This window comes from Phacochoerus africanus, chromosome 1 (genome assembly GCF_016906955.1).
Source record: "Phacochoerus africanus isolate WHEZ1 chromosome 1, ROS_Pafr_v1, whole genome shotgun sequence".
NCBI classification, from domain to species: Eukaryota; Metazoa; Chordata; class Mammalia; order Artiodactyla; family Suidae; genus Phacochoerus; species Phacochoerus africanus.
The window spans coordinates 154558782-154578768 of NC_062544.1; the positions used below are offsets into that span (position 1 = coordinate 154558782).

Below are 19987 nucleotides of genomic sequence, written 5' to 3' on the forward strand. Positions count from 1 at the left end.
AAATAAATTTGCTAGGAAACATATTAACCTGCTCAAGAGAAAGGGCTGTATTCAAATGCCTTACTTACATCTATTTATATTCTAACTATGTACTGATTATGAGTGATTTCAGTCATTAAAGTAGTCCTATGAGAATTTCTACTTGGTAATATTTTATTAGCATTTAATTTGAATTACTCTAATAAAACTCCACTTATTTAAAACTCATCCACAATTCGATATTGTCACACATATCTTCCTTCCATCAATATGAATTTGTTGTTAGGTATTATTGTAATTAATTACATGGTTGCAAACTATGTGGTACAATTACAACCCTGAACAAGACTTTCAATTTTCCCTTGGTTTCTTAAGATAAAAATGTCTTGACAGTTAAATGGCATTACTAAAGTTTGGTTGCAGCGAAGAGTTGCATGTAGAAGCCAACTAGGGAAGTAAGTAGATAGTAGGTAATCTTCACTATGACTGGATCCCAGTCCAAGTAAAAGGCTAACTTCTTCTCCTGAAAACTTGGTTAGATTTCTATAATTGCATAAAAAAAAACCTTTATTCATAAAATACCTTCTGTTCTATGCTTGACCAATAGTAGACATTCAATACATAAATGAATGAAAGTATGAGTATATATGCATCTTTGGAGTTTTCCTTTTTCATTCATATAGTGTCTTAGTGTTGAGCAGTCTATATTATAGTGGGAACTCTGCAAGAGGATTGTATTGAAAGTACTACCTGTGTTCATGACATCCATCCATTTACTCATCTTTCAAATATTTGTGTGTAACCTACTATGGAACCAGCCAGGCATGGAGGAGAGATAGTCTTTGCCCCTGTACATGTCACGTTTAGTGTACACTTAACCTTAAATGGAGAGATTGGTAGTCTTTTGCCTCTCACTATACTCAGAGTTGCCAGGTGCTCGGTCCAAGTCCTATCCTAGCTGTCCTTCTGTGGTTATTGCTTTGTGCCTGGTTGGGCCACCTGTCATAAGGGAGGTGTTGTGGGCAATAGCTAATCCTACTTTATATTTGTATCTCATAATTTTCACTTTATTCTATGATTATGTAACATCTAGGGACTCCCTAGTATTAGGCATCCACAATTCTAAGTAAATAAAGTAGCTTTGTAATAAAGGTATTAGATAACTTTTTTGAGTGTTTGCTTTGTCCATGCCAGGCACTTTCCTAGGAACATTTTTTATATTCTCTCATTTAATCCTCAGAGTATCCATGAAGTTAGTGTTGTTGTTATTCTCATTTTACAGATAAGGAAACTGAGTCACACAGGAATATATTTGTATAAGAGAATTTCACAAAGGCAAACTCTTGCTCTCTTCAATGGTAAGACCATTTTGGCATCCCATTTGTTTTTCAGATTGTTTTCCATATGTTACCTCACTTGATTTGACAAGTCCATCCCCATTCATTGATGTGGGAGAAGTGGGGCAAATGAGGGTGAATCTCTGCTTTCCATGGTTCTTCAGGCCAAGGACTGAAGTACTTAAGCCAGGGCTTCTGAATCCTGGTCTAAGACTCTTCCTCCAGAAACACACTGCCTTCTTTCTGCTCATCTGACCAGATCTCTGATGAAGATGTGGGCCTATCAGTTTTGGGGGAAGATTCAGAATCTTGGTGGCTTTAAGCAGTTATCAGGAGAGCATTATAATATAACATGTTTCATATCCACTCCATTTAGTCAAGGATCTATCACCAACTCCCAACCTTTTTTCTGCTCCTTTGTTGTATTGTTATCTGGAACCTGCCCTTAGTATCTCTAAGAGTAAGAAGTAGTACTATGCCCAAAAAATCAGTACTGCTTGGGAAATAAAAGAAAAGCTCCAACAAATTTGTCTGTCATTATGATTCATTCTTTCATCCTTTGTAGTACATTTTCAGGGTCTCAGAGAAGCTTCTCTGTCTATGAAGGTGCTTGTTGTTTTACATATGATGAAAATGGAGAGAGCACTTCTTTTGACAGGAAACTTCACTTCTTGTTACTGAAAAACGTCACAACAATCATTATGTCTAGCTTTCAGAGATTTCCTGGAGTTAGGAGAACAACAGACAGTTAAAATGGCAGTGTCAAGAGCATTCTGGGTTTTATAATGAGTACCAAGGGAAATTTTTTTTTCTTGAGTTGTAAGAAAGGTAAGAATATTTGGGAGGCTGGAATAATGTGGAAATGAACTTTAATGCTCTCTTTTTTAAAAAAACAGTGTGTTCTTTCTAACCTTTAGAAGTAGAAAAAATTAATTTTGTACCATGTTTCCCATTTTCTTGTTACTGAGTTGAAAGTGACTAAGGCAAATTTCTTTTTGGCTGTCCCTCTCTGTATTTTAAATATTCTCCAAAAAAAGACACATTTGCAGCTTTCTGACTTTTTATTTGATTAAACATCATTTAGAGTTCTTGGATCCAGTTTATTGTTAATTTTAATATATATGTTCAGGGCTTCTGAGGCTTCTGATTTCTAATTTAGCAGCAGGAGTTATTTCTCTGCTTCTTCCTTCACCTCCTCCACCTCCAAAAAAAAAAAAAAGACTCAAAAATTAGGAAGAGATGTTTATTTAGGATTTTTTTCCTGTGGCTGCAACCATAACATATGGAAGTTTCCAGCCAGGGATTGAATACAAGCTATAACTGCAACCTGTGCTGCAGCTGTGTCAATGCTGGGTCCTTTAAATCATTGCACCGGGCAAGGGATCAAACCCACACCTCCTGTGACTAGAGCCACTGCAGTCACATTCCTAACACAGTGCACCATAGCAGGAACTTCAGTTTTGGCTTATTTTTTTGTGTATTGCAATGTGTTTTGCATAATTTTTACCTTAATTTACATAGCTTTAATATAATTTTTTAATTTCTATGAAGTTTTGATATATTTACCATGTTCAGCACATTAAAAGTATAAGCTTTAGGAGCAGGATCAAGATGGTGAAGAAGAAAGACACAATGCTCACCTTTTCCCACAAACACATCAAAAAAAAAATCTGCATGTAGAATGATTTGTACAGAACATCTCCTGAATGGTAGCAGAAGACCTTAAATCTCCAAAAGGGTAAGAAACCCTCCACATAACTGGCTAGAACAAAAAGAAAAAGAGAGGGAGTGGTGTGTGGGGGGAGGGAATCAGTACAGGACCAGCACTCCTGAGAGGAAGCTGTGAAAGAAGATAGGAACCTGTACCCTAGGTGGCCACCTAACTGATGGATATCAGCTGAAAAGGAGGGACTGCAAAGCCTTGGAGAAAATCAGAGCAGCTGGCTGAGGAGGGCAAAGAGAGACTCGCAAACCACCAATACCACTGCCCTAAGACACCACAGCCTAAGATGCTCAGGTTGGGGCTGGGCACTGAGACTAAGGATCCGGAGGTCAGTTCTGGGGAGAAGACTAGGGTTGGCAGTGGGGAGAAATCCTGAGGGGCTAGGGAGTGGTATGCCACAGCTGAGGGAACCCAGGAGGAGGCCTGGGACTGAAGGAGGAGCAAGATGCCATTGTTGGGGAGTGCGAGAGGAGGAGGAGTGGGACCACCTTAGGAATATCTTTCTCTGTGCACATGCAGGCTCTTGGGCAATGGGGCACCTCTTTGGCAGGCTGTGGGTGGTGGGGCACCTCTTACATGGGCTACAGGCAACAGGGGCAAACCACCACGGCCATCTCAGACTCCAGAAGTGGATGTGGCCTGCAACCAATAGGGCTCCATGAACAACCTGCATCCCCAGTCACCTCAAGGGTCAACACAGAGAAGGGCACTGCAACCAAGCACCACCAGTTGTTGCTCTCACTCCCCTGGGAGTGCACACACTCTGCTGCTGTCACTGAAGAATGCTCTGGGCACTGCCTACACCTGCCTGAGGGTCACTATCACTTCCCAGGGCCCAGCAGCCTGCATCACCTTCCCCCCGTCCTTGACATTGTCAAGGGCCCAGCAACCAGGCACTGGCTACTAACCCTGCCCATGGCCTCTATCTCCCTGGAAACATGCTCAGGCCCATATATCAGCACAACCCCTATCAAGAGGATAACAGCCTGCACATGCTGAGGAAAGAGACAGCAAGCATCCAAACCAAAAGCAGCCCTCATGCTCACCCCCCCAAAAAAGTAAGCACTCACAAAATACCTAGGGGCACTTTCACATATAAGTAGCCCTCTAAGACTACAGTAGTTGTTTTCCATAAACTAACAGAAAAAGAAAAATATAAGCAAAATGAAGAAGCTCAGGAACCGTTCCCAGTTAAAAGAACAGGAAAATTCACCTGAAGCAGCAAACAATGAAACAGACCTCTGCAGTCTAACAGATACCAAGTTCTGTTAGACTGAACTTGAGATGGTGAAAATACTGAAGGAATTAAGAGTGGATATGAACAGTAATGCAGATTACTTTGGAAAGGAACTAGAAGATATAAGGAGGAGCCAAGAAAAATTAGAAAATTCATTTGCAGAGACAAGCTGAGTTAAAGGCACAGAAGAGCAGAGTGAATAATGCAAAGGAACAAATAAGTGACTTGGAAGATAGAATAATGGAAATGACCCAATCGTGGCAGCAGACAGAAAACCACATGAAAAAACATGAAAGCAATACAAGATATCTATGGGTTAATATAAAGTGGGCAAATATATGCATAATAGGGATTCCAGAAGGTGAAGAAAAAGGAAAGAGGATTGAAAATATATTTGAAGAAAATATGGCTGAAAACTTTCTAAATTTAAAGGAAACATATCAAGATACAGGAAGCACAGAGGGCCCCAAACAAGTTGAACCCAAACAGGCCCACATCAAAATATGCTATAATAAAAATGGCAAAAGTTGAAGGAGAGATTTCTACAGGCAGCAAGAGAACAAACAAACAAAAAAGAGTTAATTATAAGGGAACTCCCATAAGGCTATCAGCTGATTTCTCTGCAGAAACACTTACAGGCCAGAAGAGAGTGGCAAGATATATTCAGAGTTCTAAAAGGGAAAATTTTGCAGCCTACCCAGCAAGAATATCATTTAACAGAGCAGGAGAAATAAAGAATTTCTCCAACAGGGCTTAATCTCTAGAATATATAAACAACTTATACAACCCAGCAGCAAAAAAGCCAATCAATCAATGGAAAAATGGGCAAAAGACCTGAATAGACATTTCTCCAAGGAAGATAATACAGATGGCCAGCAAACACATGAAAAAATGCTCAACATCACTGATTATAAGAGAAATGCAAATCAAAACTACCATGAGATACCACCTCACACCAGTCAGAATGGCCATCATTAATAAATCCACAAATAACAAGTGCTGGAGGGGCTGTGGAGAAAAGGGAACCTTCCTGCACTGTTGGTGGGAATGTAAACTGGTACAGCCACTATGGAGAACAGTTTGGAGGTACCTTAGAAATCTATCCATAGAACTTCCATATGACCCTGCAATCCCACTCTTGGGCATATATCTGGACAAAACTCTACTTAAATGAGACACATGCACCCGCATGTTCATTGCAGCACTATTCACAATAGCCAAGACATGGAAACAACCCAAATGTCCATCGACAGATGATTGGATTCGGAAGATGTGGTATATATACACAATGGAATACTATTCATCCATAAAAAAGAATGACATAATGCCATTTGCAGCAACATGGATGGAGCTAGAGAATCTCATCCTGAGTGAAATGAGCCAGAAAGACAAAGACAAATACCATAGGATATCACTTATAACTGGAATCTAATATCCAGCACAAATGAACATCTCCTCAGAAAAGAAAATCATGGACTTGGAGAAGAGACTTGTGGCTGCCTGATGGGAGGGGGAGGGGGAGGGGGAGGAAGTGGGAGGGATCGGGAGCGTGGGCTTATCAGACACAACTTAGAATAGATTTACAAGGAGATCCTGCTGAATAGCACTGAGAACTTTGTCTAGATACTCATGTTGCAACCGAACAAAGGCTGGGGGAAAAATGTAATTGTAATGTATACATGTAAGGATAACTTGATCCCCTTGCTGTACAGTGGGAAAATAAAATAAAATAAAATAAAATAAAATAAGAATTTCTCCAACAAACAAAAACTAAAAGAATACAGCGATACTAAACCCATTCTAAAAGAAATACTGAAAGGTCTCCTATAAATAGGAAAGAAGGAAGAAGATACAGGGTGGAGGAAATGACAGTTGGAAAGCAATCATTTAAATAAGGCAGTATACAGATCTAAAAGGAAAAAAAAAACCCATTTGTAAAAGTGGTGGTAAACAAAGGGAACAGAAAAAGATAAACATGATGATGTTAACAAAAAAGTACATCAGAACCATAAAATGCAGGGAAGTAAAGTAAGAAAATCTAGACTCTTTTTTGTTTAGACTGTGTTTGAGCCTATATGACTATCAGACTAAAGCAAGCATATATAGGAAGAGTTTAACATACTTGAAAAACAGGGCAACCACAAATCAAAACAATACAATAGATTCACAAGAACTAAACAGAAGACACAATCATAAAATAAAAGGAAATAATCCTACCAAAAAAAGAAAAAGAAAGGAACAAAGGATAACTTAGAATCAACTGGAAAACAATGTTTAAAATGGCAATAATGTATGTCTATCAAGAATTACCTTAAATGTCAATGGACTGAATGCCCCAATCAAAATACCTAGAGTGGTAGACTGGATAACAAAACAGGAGCCTACAATATGCTGCCTAGGACAAAGGACACACATAGAGTGAAAGTGAGGGAATGGAAAAAGAATATTTCATGCAAATGAAAACAACAAGAAAGTAGGAGTTGCAATACTCATATCAGACAAAATAGAATTTAAAACAAAGGCTATAAAGAAAGATAAAGAAGGACAATAATGATAAAATGATAAATTTAAGAAGAGGATATTATACTCATCAATATATATTCCCCTCATATGTGCACCAAATACATACAATAGATACTAACAGACATAAGAGGAGGATTGATGGGAATATAATAATAGTAGGCGACTTTAACACCCTACTCACATTAATGGACAGACCCTCTAGACAGAAAATCAGTAGGGCAACAGAGATCCTAAGTGACACAATAGAAAACTTAGACTTAATTGATATTTTCAGGACAGTATATCCAAAAAACCCCAGAATATACATTATTTTCAATTGTACATGGAACATTTTCAATGATTGACCACATACCAAGGCACAAAACTAACTTCAACAAAATTAAGAGTATAGAATTATTTTAAGCATCTTCTCTAACCACAATGACATGAAACTGGAAATCAACCATGGGAAAATAAATGAAAAAATCTGACTATATGGAGACTAAACATGCTACTAAAAAAACCAGTGGGTCAATGAGAATATGAAAAGGGTAATTTAAAAAATACCTTGACACAAATGACTGTATACAAGTCTATGGGGGAGTTCCCATCATGGCACAGTGGTTAACGAATCCAACTAGGAACCATGAGGTTGCGGGTTTGATCCCTGCCCTTGCTCAGTGGGTTAAGGATCCGGCATTGCCGTGAGCTGTGGTGTAGGTTGCAGATGCGGCTCGGATCCTGTGTTGCTGTGGCTGTGGCGTAGGCCAGTGGCTACAGCTCCGATTCGACCCCTAGCCTGGGAACCTCCATATGCTGCAGGAGCAGCCCAAAGAAATAGCAAAAAGACAAAAAAAAAAAAAAAGTCTATGGGATGCCACAGAAGCAGTTCTTGGAAGTTTATAGCAATACAGGCCTTCCTCAAAAAAAAAAGAAGAAAAATCTCAAATCAACAACTTAACCTACCACCTAAAAGAATTAGAAAAAGAAGAACAAAGAAAACCTCAAGTCAGCAGAAGGAAGGAACTTATATCAGAGAGGAAATCAGTAAAATAGAAATTAAAAAAACAATAGAAAAAAATCAATAAAACCAAAAGCTGATTCTTTGAAAGAGTAAATAAAATTTACCAGCCTCTGGCCAGACTCGCCAAGAAGAAGAGAGAGAAAACCTAAATAGAGAAAATAAGAAATGAAAAAGGAGAAATCTCAGTAGATACTGCAGAAATTAAAAAAAAAAAACCATAAGAGAATGTTATGAACAATTATTTGCCAACAAATTTGACAACCTAGAATAAATGCACAACTTTCTAGAGACATACAGCCCACCCAAACTGAATCAAGATGAAATAGATCGACTGAACAGACTGATCACTAGAAATGAAATTGAATGTAGTAAAAACACTCCTTATGAATCAAAGTCCAGGAACAGATGGCTTCACAGGTGAATTCTACCAAGCATACAAAGAACTTATACCCCTCTGTCTTCAACTTTTCCAAAGTTGAAGAAGGAACACTCTCAAAGTCATTCTGTGATGCCAAAACCAGACAAAGATACTACCAAAAAAAATTATATGCCAATATCTTTGATGAATTTAGACACAAAAATTCTCAGCAAAATTTTAGCCAACCAAATATAACAACACATAAAAAAGATCATACACCACTACCAAGTGAGACTCATTAACAAGAAAAAAGTCAAAAACCACATGATCATCTCAATAGATGCAGAAAAAGCATTTGACAAAATCCAACATCCATTCATGATAAACACTTACCAAAGTGGGTATAGAGGGAACATATCATAACATAATCAAAGCCATTTATGACAAACCCATAGCCAATATAATATTCAACGGAGAAAAGCTGAAAGCTTTCCTGCTAAAATCTGGACCAAGAAAAGGATGCCTCCTCTCACCACTTTTATTCAACATAGTATTGGAAGTCCTAGCCACAGCAATCCAACAAACAAAAGAAATAAAAGGTATCCAAATTGGAAGAGAAGAGGTAAAATTGTTACTCTGTGCAGATAACATGATACAATATATAGAAAACCTTAAGAACTCCACATAAAAACTACTCAAACGGTCAATGAATTCAGCAAAGTAGCAGGATACAAGATTAACATTCAGAAATCAGTTGCACTCTGTACACTGACAATGAAATATTAGAAAACAGATATAAAAATATAATACCTTACAAAATTGCACCCCCCAAAATTAAATACCTAGGAATAAACCTGACCAAGGAGGTAAAAGACTTATATGCTGAGAACTATGAAACATTAATCAAGGAAATTAAAGAGGATTCAGAGGAATGGAAAGATATTCCATGCTCCTGGATTGGAAGAATTAATGTCATTAAAATGGCCATACTGCCTAAAGCAATCTACAGATTCAATGCAATCCCAATCAAATTACCCATAACATTTTTCACAGAACTAGAACAAACAATCCAAACATTTATGAACCATAAAAGACCCAGGATTGCCAAAGCAATCCTGAGGGGAAAAAACCAAGCGGGCAGCATAACTCTCCCAGACTTCAGACAATATTACAAAGCTACAGTAATCAAGACAGAGTGGTACTGGGACCAAAACAGACATACAGACAGACCAATGGAAAAGAAAAGAGAACCCAGAAATAAACCCAGACACCTACAGTCAATTAGTCTTCAACAAAGGAGGCAAGAATATAAAATGGGAAAAAGACAGTCTCTTCAGAAAGTGAGAAAACTGGACAGCTGCATGTAAATCAATGAAACTAGAACACACTCTCACACCATGCACAAAAATAACCCCCAAATGGCTTAAAAACTTAAACAGAAAATAAGACACCATCAAACTCCTGGAAGAGAACATAGGCAAAACATTTTCTGACATCAGCTATACACATATTTTCTTCAGTCAGTCTCCCAAGGCAGTAGAAATAAAAGCAAAAATAAACCAGTGGACCAGTGGGACCTAATAAATTTGACAAGCTCTTGCACACCAAAGGATACCATAAAAAAACAGAAAGACAACCTATGAAATGGGAGAAAATTGTTTGAAATGATGTGACTGACAAGGGCTTAATCTCCAAAATATACAAATAACTCATAAAATTCTTTTTTTTTTTTTTTTTTTTTTTGCTTTTTAGGGCTGCACCTGCAGCAAGTTCCCAGGCCAAGGATCGAACTGGAGCTACAGCTGCTGGCCTATGCCACAGCCACATCAACACAAAATCTGAGCCATGTCTGTGACCTACACCACAGCTCATGACAGAGCCCGTTCCTTAACCCACTGAGTGAGGCCAGGGATCAAACTCATGTCCTCATAGTTATTAGGTTCATTACCACTGAGCCATGACAGGAACTCCAAAACTCATACAGTTCAGTAGCAAAACAATGAAGAACCCAGTTGAAAAATGTGCAGAAGACCCGAATAAACATTTCTCCAGAGAGGACATGCAGATGGCCAATAGGCACAAGAAAAAAAAAGAAAAGCTCAACATCTCTAATTATTAGAGAAATGCAAATCAAAACTACAGTGAGGTACCCCCTCACACCAGTCAGAATGGCTGTCATTAATAAGTCTACAAATAACAAATGCCGGAGAGAGTGTAGAGAAATGGGAACCCTCCTACACTGTTGGTGGGAATATAAATTGGTACAACCACTATGGAAAATAGTATGGAGGTTTGGAGATATCTCAGAAAACTAAATATAGAACGAACTACTGTATGACCCAGCAATCCCACTCCTGGGCATATATCTGGACAAAACTTTCATTCAAAAAATGCATGCACCACCTCTATGTTCATTGAAGTACTATTTACAGCAGCCAAGAAGTGGAAACACTGTGAATGTCCATCAACAGATGAATGGATTAAGATGTGGTACATATACACAATGGAATACTACTCAGCTATAAAAAAGAACAAATTAATGCCATTTGCAGCAACATGGTTGGATCTAGAGATTCTCATACTAAGTGATGTAAGTTAGAAAGGGACGGAAAAATACCATATATCACTTGTATGTGGAATCTAATATATGGCACAAATGAACCTATCTACAGAAAAGAAACAAACTCATGAACATGGAGAACATGTAATTGCCAAGGGGCAGGGGGAGGGAGTGGGGTGGATTGGGAGTTTAGGGTTGGTAGATGCAAACTATTGCATTTGGAGTAGATAAGCAATGAGGTCCTGCTGTATAGAACATGGAACTATATCCAGTCACTTGCGATGGAATATGGTGGAAGATAATATGAGAATAATGTATATATATGTATGACTTGGTCACTTTGTTGTACAGCAGAAATTGATAGAACATTGTAAATCCACTATAATAAATTTTTTTAGAGTACAAGCTTTATAAACAAGTTATGTGAGCGGCTATTTCCACTTGCGTAGTTTCTCACTTACACAACAGCTGTGGATTGTTTGAGGGATTCTTGTATTAGTTACATGGTAAACCTGAGTGATAGAAATACCTCCTGTCTCTATTTTTTGAAAAAAATACTGTTAATCCCTGTGCTATACAGCAGACTTAATTGCTTATCTATTCTAACTTACTTGTGATAGAACATGATGGAATATCGTATGAGAAAAAGAATGTGTATACACACACACACACACACACACGAATGAATGACTGTCACTTTGCTGTATAGCAAAAATTGATACAACAATGTAAATCAAGTATGCTTCAATTTAAAAAATTAAAAATACTACTAATATGAAAGCAATTATGAATTATTAACATTTTTAAAGTCTGAATAAGACTTTGTTTTAAAATAAATGGGGGAGTTCCCATCATGGCGCAGTGGTTAACAAATCCGACTAGGAACCATGAGGTTGCTGGTTCGGTCCCTGCCATTGCTCAGTGGGTTAATGATCCGGCGTTGCCGTGAGCTGTGGTGTAGGTAGCAGACACGGCTCGGATCCCGCGTTGCTGTGTCTCTGGCATAGGCCGGTGGCTACAGCTCCAATTTGACCCCTAGCCTGGGAACCTCCATATGGCGTGGGAGCGGCCCAAAGAAATAGCAAAAAAAAAAAAGACAAAAAATAAATAAATAAATAAAGTAAATGGGGACTTTAAAAATGTATAAAGTAAAAAATGTCTTCCTCCCTATTCTCTGATTCCTAAATATCATTATTTAAAGGTATCTACTGTTAAATTTCTGCAAATTCTTCCAGAAATGATCTAATGTTCATCTAAAAACACACATATAAACATATGTATATACATATACATACATACATACACATATAAATAACATGCATCTATACTTCCATATGTATGTATGGAAATGTATATGGATTCTGTTTTTCCATATGCTTTTCTTAGCAATATATCTTAGATATCTGTCTATATCAATACCTATAGATCTCCCTCATTTTAATGTCTGTATAGTATTCCATGGTGTTGGCATGTCATAATTTAACTTAGGTGCTAATTTTTTTGGCTACACCCATGGCATACAGAAGTTCCAAGACCAGGGATCAATCCTACACCACAGCAGTGACAATGCTTAATCCTTAACTCACTGAGCCACCAGGGAACTCCAAACTTGTGTTCTATTTACCGACATTTGGGTGTTTCCAGATTTATCCCATTGCAAACAATGGGGCAATAAACATATCTTTTTACGTTTTTTCTTTTTTTTTTTTTGTCTTGTTGTTTTTTAGGGCAGCACCCATGGCATATGGAGGTTTCCAGGCTAGGGGTCGAATTGGAGCTATAGCTGCTGGCCTACACCAGAGCCACAGCAATGCGGGATCTGAGCTTCGACTGTGACCTACACCATAGCTCACAGCAACGCTAGATCCTTAACCCACTGACTGAGGCCAGGGATTGAACCTGCATCCTTGTGGATGCTAGTCAGGTTAGTTAACTGCTGAGCCATGGTGGGAACTCCTCTTTTTACATTTTTTTAGTACATATATTTGTAGGATACCTTCAAAGCAAGGGAATTACTAGTGAAAGTGTGCTCATTTTTAGTGTCACTAAATAGTGCCAAATTGTTCTCCAGAATCACTGCATTAACTTATACTTCCACTAACAGTGTATATGATGTTTTACTTCAGTAAACACTTACTGAGTACTTGTGTTTTCACTGAAATGGGATCTCTAGATCAAAAATTATCCTCGTCAAGTCATGAGAGTGAATTAAAAGTATTTACTAATGTCAAATTTAAGTCCTATTCTTGGCCTAAATTGGCAACAACCCCTTTTGCTTTAGTGGCCTTGCCTTCTTTCTGGAATCAGTAGCTTTTGTTTTCCTCCAGGACCTGCCTTGATGATCTTGTCAATTGCTTTCAGGAGCTTACACCCACTGTTGACCTCTGTTCTATAAGGACAACAGAGAAGCACCAAATCCTATTAGTAGAACAGCAGAAAGGCAGGAGAAACATTGTTTATTCATTGTTGAAACTCCTTCACCTCTACAGATTCTCAGAGAAAGTACTTCACTTTAGTGCACTCCAATTATGTTATAGTCACTGAGTCTGTAACTCATTGCTGCTAACGAAGTCAATGAGGAGGAAAATGGGGATCAGTCATTTGGGACTACTTATGTTTCTGATCCCAAAAGTACCTAAATGAGTAATAGACAATTGGTAAGGTAAAGTATTTGGTTGCTAGTCTGCTAAGTAAATCAGCAAATAAGAGGATCCTAAGTGCACAGCATAATGGATGGATAAACCTGATTTTCTGAATGGAGTCAAATATACTAACAATTCAACTCTTAGAGCCGAGGATGAGCAACATCTGCAGTTCTCTAAGAACTGAAATTTCCCTGGAGCTAGCCCAGAGTGAGCCCTTAGAGTTGTCCACTTTGGGCCCATCACCTTGAGCACGTGGACATTATTTTACCCTGGGAAGGAGGAGGCTACATTTTGCCCAGTAGCTCTGTGTGCTCCAGGCTGTACCCCAGGAGGCTGTCTTGGCAGCTGCCCTTTCCAAAACCAACCTGCCAGCTCCAAATGTATTCTAAAAGATAAAGAAAAAAGGTAAGCCCCTTTAGAGGGGCTGGAACAGGCCAGTAGTTGCTAAGCAAGTTAAAGTAATTCAATGTCTTTGCCAAATGTCTGTCATGCAAATGGGGAACTTTCAGGGAAGGGGAGTAAGACTGTGGTGAAAGTTGGTTGCCATAGGAATGTTTTCCTGATTGGAAAGAGACCACAGAGTGGAGAGAGCAACCTGCATCTTTGGTTCTTTCTGCTTGGGGATGGAGGCCCAGAGTGGGCGGTGGAGCACAGGTAAGCCATTGTGGGGGAAGGAGCAAAACCCAAGGCTGTCTAAGGGTAAGGGTGTGAGAAAGCTAGAAAGACAGTGAGTGCATCCTGTGAAGGGAAGAAAGGCCCCAGCTGGTGAGACTCTAGATACTAGCCCTGTGAAACTAATGGTTTCTGAAGCTAAAAACAGGAAGGAGGAGAAAGGATAATTACGTGATGAACTCCTATGCTATTCTGAAGACCTGAGACTTGTTGGAGAAGATATAATTTAGAATTAAGTCAGGGAGAATTCAAATTAGATTCTGGAATAAATCCAGGTTTAAATTAGGTGTAGATTTAAAATAGTGAAACAGCGGGACGAGATACTTAATTTGAAGGTATTTTTTAATTTATGTGTATATTATGCTAGATTATATCTTTAATTCATAAAACAAAAGTAGTGATTAAAGATTTGTTAAGTATGCTACTATATTTATCAAGTTCTCTTCTTATAGGGGAAAAAAGAGCAGTTGACCGAATCGTGGGCTGCTGGTATCAAACCTTAGAGACCCTCTGAGGCAGGCTTACCGTTAATGAGTGCCTTACACATTGGTGGCAGCTTCCAGAATGACAGTTAAGGGTCCAAGTGGAAATAAGCAGCTTTTAGCTTTTCCAGTTGTTGAACCTTGAATGTGCTATTTAACTTCTCTGTGATTGATCAATTACCAAATCTTAGAATAGAGGTGATAGCTAAAGCTTGCCTCTCTGGAATGTTGTGAGCCTAGATGCTGCCGGCATTGAATACTGTTTCTGGGGTTGGGGGATAATCCCAAGGTGCCTGTGGTGATAATGACGAGCTTAGTTCTTCATAGTGAATTAAGTCAAAGATCTTTATTTTTTAGGTTAAAATCTTAAGGGGACCTTTCTTTGATAAAGTTTTAGTTGTACATATGAAGTATATATAATTATTATCATTTGCCATATATTTGATTCATGTTCAGAGGGTATTTAAAGTAGTTTCTTTTTTAGAATATATGCATGTATATGTATATTGGGATTATATATAATTATTTCTTTTAATGTGGTTTCTTTTTGGAGTCATGTAGAAAACTAATAAGAATGTGGTATTTGTTATCAAATATTTGAATTATAATGATGCATAAATACAGAAGATTCCATGGGACCCAGATTAGGGCTTACTGTGTTCTGTTTCAGAGCTCACTACTTTCAATGTTTCTTGATCTGCAATTTTAGTGTTATTGTTATTTTAATTGATCAGGTGCTGGTTGATTGACACAAATTAATCTGAGGCAGATTTGTAATCTAAATGTCAAATTTTAGTTTACTGAGAGGGTAAAATTATAAAGACTACCTTTGGGCTCTTCAGATGATATAACTTTTTGCTAGTTTTAATTTTGACCGAAACCAAAATGTATAGTGGTTATAATATTTTTTGAAATAATATTCTTATCTAGACCCTCTAGAATCTAGAACAGCACTGTCCAATAAAAATATAACCTGAACCTCAAGTATAAGCCTTCTTTTTTTTTTTTTTTTGTCTTTTTGCCTTTTCTAGGCCGCTCCCGCAGCATATGGAGATTCCCAGGCTAGGGGTCGAATCGGAGCTGTAGCCACTGGCCTATGCCAGAGCCACAGCAAAGCGGGATCTGAGTGACCTACACCACAGCTCACGGCAACGCCAGATCCTTAACCCACTGAGCAAGGCCAGGGATCGAACCCACAACCTCATGGTTCCTAGTCGGATTCGTTAACCACTGAGCCACAATGGGACCTCCAAGCCTTCTATGTTGTTTTATTATTTTTTATTTCATGGCTGCACCCACGGCATATGAACTTCCCAAGCCAGTGATTAAATCTGAGCCATACCTGCAAACTGCACCATGGCTGCAGCCATGCTGGATCCTTTAACCCACTGTGCTAGGCCGGGGGTTGAACCCATGCCTCCACAGTGACCTGAGCTGCTGCAGTCAGATTGTTAACCCACTGCACCACAGCAGGAACTCCCCTATGTAATTATAAATCTACTAGTAGCTGCTTAAGTGTAAAAGGAAATAGGTAAAATTAAGTTTAATATATTTAACCAAACATATACCAAAATTACCATTTTAACAGTAAGAAAACATTATTAATGAGATATTTTGCATTTTTCATATTAAGTCTTGAAACCCAGTGTACATTTTTCACTGACAGTACATCTCAATTTGGACAGTAAATTTTCACAAAAAACACATCATCCGTATTTAGATTAAAATCTACAGTTGAGGGAGTTCCCATCATGGCTCAGTGGTTAACAAATCCGATTAGGAACCATGAGGTTGCGGGTTCGATCCCTGGCCTTGCTCAGTGGGTTAAGGATCCATCGTTGCCGTGAGCTGTGGTGTAAGTCGCAGATGCGGCTCGGATCCCACGTTGCTGTGACTCTGGCGTAGCCTGGTGCTACAGCTCCGATTCGACCCCTAGCCTGGGAACCTCCATATGCCGTGGGAGTGGCGCTAGAAATGGCAAAAAGACAAAAAAAAAAATCTACAGTTGAAAAAGTGGATTCACATACCCAGTTGGTTCCAAACATTGCATATCAGTCTTCCAATAACTGAATCAGTGTCTATTTCTACACTTTAATTTAACTAAAGTTAAAATTTAAAATAAAATTCAGTTCCTCTGTCTCACTAGCCATGTTTCCAGCACTCAGTAGCCGTATATGGCTAGTTGTGGCTGCCATACTGGACAGCATTGAGAGGACTGCTTTTCTCAAGCTTCCTTTCTTCACTCCCACATCCCTCAAATTGAAGGACCCATCTAAGAACTCTAATGGAGAATCTCACTTAATAAGCACAGAACTACAGAGTTCACACTCTTAAAAGGAAATTTCCATTCAAGCTATATTAGAACTTGTCCGGCAAGGAGCTATCTATCTGGTTGACTATACTGAGCCTGCCCTTGCTCCCAAATAGACCCTCATTGTCTTTACAACAGATAGAAACATGCCAGGGTTGACAGTGTGCCTCCTTCAGGCTCCATGCAGGCTCATTTCCATTACATCAGTGCATTTCCTGGTTATAGGCCTGCCTTTATTTTTCTCATTGTTTCATTTTCCATATTTGGCTCTTATTTCTATTTACCTTAGTGAAGGATTCAATTGTTCAAATTCCAGTTTAGGTCTTAATTAAGGTTACAGTGTTTGATTTATGTTAGTTTGAATAAAAAATTCTTCCTCCTCTGTCCCTTGCTCCAGATTTCTAGAGTGGCTGAGCCAGTAAAGCTCACCTTCTTATCTACTTGTTCAAGTATTTTTCTTTGGGCAAATCATGGTTCTTCAGTGTGGTCACTTGTGTATGATCAGACCTGTTAATCTTTAAGAACCTCTCTTTTGCTTAAGAGTAATTAAGAAATATGTAGGTAAGGGAGAACGGAATGTCTTGAAAGATGAAGGACTTACCCCCTTAGCCTTGCCAGAATTTTTTGCCTTGCACTTTGCTAGGGTCATTCCCTTGTTTGGCACACAGTATATAGACCCCATCACCAGGAGTTTTTAGAGCTCAGAGTTCAACAGTTCTTATTGGGCACCTGCCACTTTGGAGGGGTGTCACTGATTACAGCGTTGAAATTCACCCTTTGTGTCCTGGAACATACAAAGTGAAAAGCAGAACAGTATGTCAGCCAAGTCCTCCTTTGACAAGAAAGCTAGCTCAGAAATTAGGAAATGTTCAATCTGTTAAGTCATTTTGAGTTAATCTGAGTAGAAATGCAGGTGTGCGCCTTCCTCATTACCACCGGGAGCAAATAATTTTAAATAGGGCTTTGAGAAATGAGTAACAGTGACAGCAAAGAAACCTTGGATGTCCATCCCTAGTCTATGAGCTGTGAGAGGTGTGACATCAGGAAAGCCCCTGGCTCGCTCTGGGCCTCACTTCTCACCTGTCAAATGAGAGTGTTAGACCAGGTGGCCTTGAGAGCCCTCTCACCCATCACATGTTTTGATCATCTCAGCTAATCCCACAGCTCCCCAGATGAAGAACCAGAGGCCTGCAAAGTCACTTCCTGATATCATGTAGCAGATGGGAGGCAGGTCTCAGTCATGTTCTCTGTCCACACAAGAACTTCGTTTATGCACTTAGAGGCTAAGCGAGAACCAGATAAAGTTATCCAGAATGATGGCTGCTTCTGTTTTTCTCTATAGTATCATTTATTTTGTCTGCTCATGTTTTTGAGGTTACTGGCCAAAACCTCTAAAACCCCTGGGTTGCCAGTTTATAACTGATCAGTGATTCAACTCAGGCATCTCTATGGCGTAAAGTCCCCCCACTGGCCTCTAAATGAAAAAGGTAATTATGTGAGGGAATGGAGATGTTGACCAACCTTACTTACTGTGGTAATCATTTCTCAATATATACTTATATGAATTAGCCTATTGTATACCTTATAGATACATATAAGTCAGTTAATACATCAATAAAGATGAAAAAAGTTCTAAAAAAAGAAAAATAAAATGTTGTGATGGATCAAATAAGATCAACACTGTGAACTGACCTTCAGATTTAGCAACTTAGAGGACATTCAAAGGAGCAATTTTGGTGACGTAGTGGGGAAGGAAGTCTAATAATGAAAGGAGATACACTGGGATGCACAAGGAATATTGTTATAAAGTCAAAGAGAGAAAAGAGGAGACAGCCAGAGAAGGAAGTGAAATCAAGAGAGGTTTCTCTTTTATTTGATAATGGGTGGTTGGAGGAGAGGTAATGAATGAGTGTGTGTGTGTGTGTGTGTGTGTCTTGTATATTACATGAAGGCCAACCCCTAGTGCAACAAAGACCATCATAGCCCAGCAGTCTCCTCCAAAGGTAACTTCTAAAATGATGGTCCTTGACTGTGGTGCTTTGTGAATCACTTAATCCCAACTTTTCTATTAAAGATCTTTGGAAGTTATATATTTGTATCTATCTATCTAGTCAGTTCTTTGTCGCTGAAGATGCATGAAAACAAAGGAAAAAGCAGTAGCTGGAATGCAGAGTTAAATTTGCTCTGCATTTAAACAACAATTATAACAAAGCAGAACAGAGGGCCCCAGTGAAGTGCTTCTGTTGAAGGTCCCTGCGTGGGTTGGAGGCCCACTTTCCAAGTGTGGGTTGGAGCAGCACTCATAGTTAGGAAGCTGAGCCTCAGTTTTTCTGGAGGGCTGCTGTGGCTGGGTAAACCTAGGACCTTCATACTCTTTTAGCCTGTCATTCAGTTAAAACAAACAAACAAACAAAACACAGGTGTTAAGGAAAGGAAACTTATTGATTGCCTATTAGGTGTACGAGGCATGCTTAAGTATTTTTTATGTGTTGGTTCATTTAATTCTGTAATCACCCTACAAAATAGATATATATTATTTCCATTTTACAGATCAATAAAAGGACTCGGGAAAGTTATGTTGCTTGTCTAGGGTCACATAGTAAGTGAGCAGGGATTTTATTTGGCTCTAAAATCTGATTGCTTTCCACTAATTCCACTAATATCCAATAGCAGTGATTTCATTTTTGTTCCACTGAGTTTCAGGAGGACCCCTGATGCCAGGTTGTAGATACCAGCATAAATAGACCAAAAGGAAAGGGAGCTACAGTCATGAAATAAATTTCATTTATAAGCAACGGTTGTTAACCTGCCTCTCAAGATCATACTAAAAGCAAAAATATTAAGGAAAATTTTTACAAATAAAGATATCCACTAATCTGCATCCTTGATCAGTAACGAAAGGTGTAATCCTAAATCAGATTTAACTTTCAGAGGTGGTGCTTGCTACTTTTTGAGTGAAATACCATGCCGTCATTTTGGTTTTTAAGAAGCTGTGTTGTTTGGGTTGATGGTTCTCAGTCTTTTATCCTTTGGGTACATGAGAGGGTGACATTTGCATTCACTGTCCTTCCCGTAGACACTAATGATAGCAGTTATCTAATGCTACACAACAAAGTTAGTATCTTAAAGCAACAACAATAGTTATTTTGCTCACAGA

General features: G+C 38.7%; 1 protein-coding gene across 3 annotated transcripts in view; it reads left to right on the forward strand.

The window, feature by feature from the left end:
* TMEM108 (transmembrane protein 108) overlaps positions 1 to 19987 on the forward strand; it is a 356853-nt gene that overhangs the window by 103160 nt on the left and 233706 nt on the right. Inside the window, exon 1 of one of the 3 annotated variants that reach the window (XM_047782814.1) lies at positions 1275 to 1337. The exons of the other annotated variants lie outside the window; for them this stretch is intronic. The gene's annotated coding sequence lies outside the window, so the exon portion shown is untranslated. Of the gene's footprint in view, positions 1 to 1274; positions 1338 to 19987 lie in introns of those variants that run through there. 3 annotated transcript variants of the gene reach the window in all.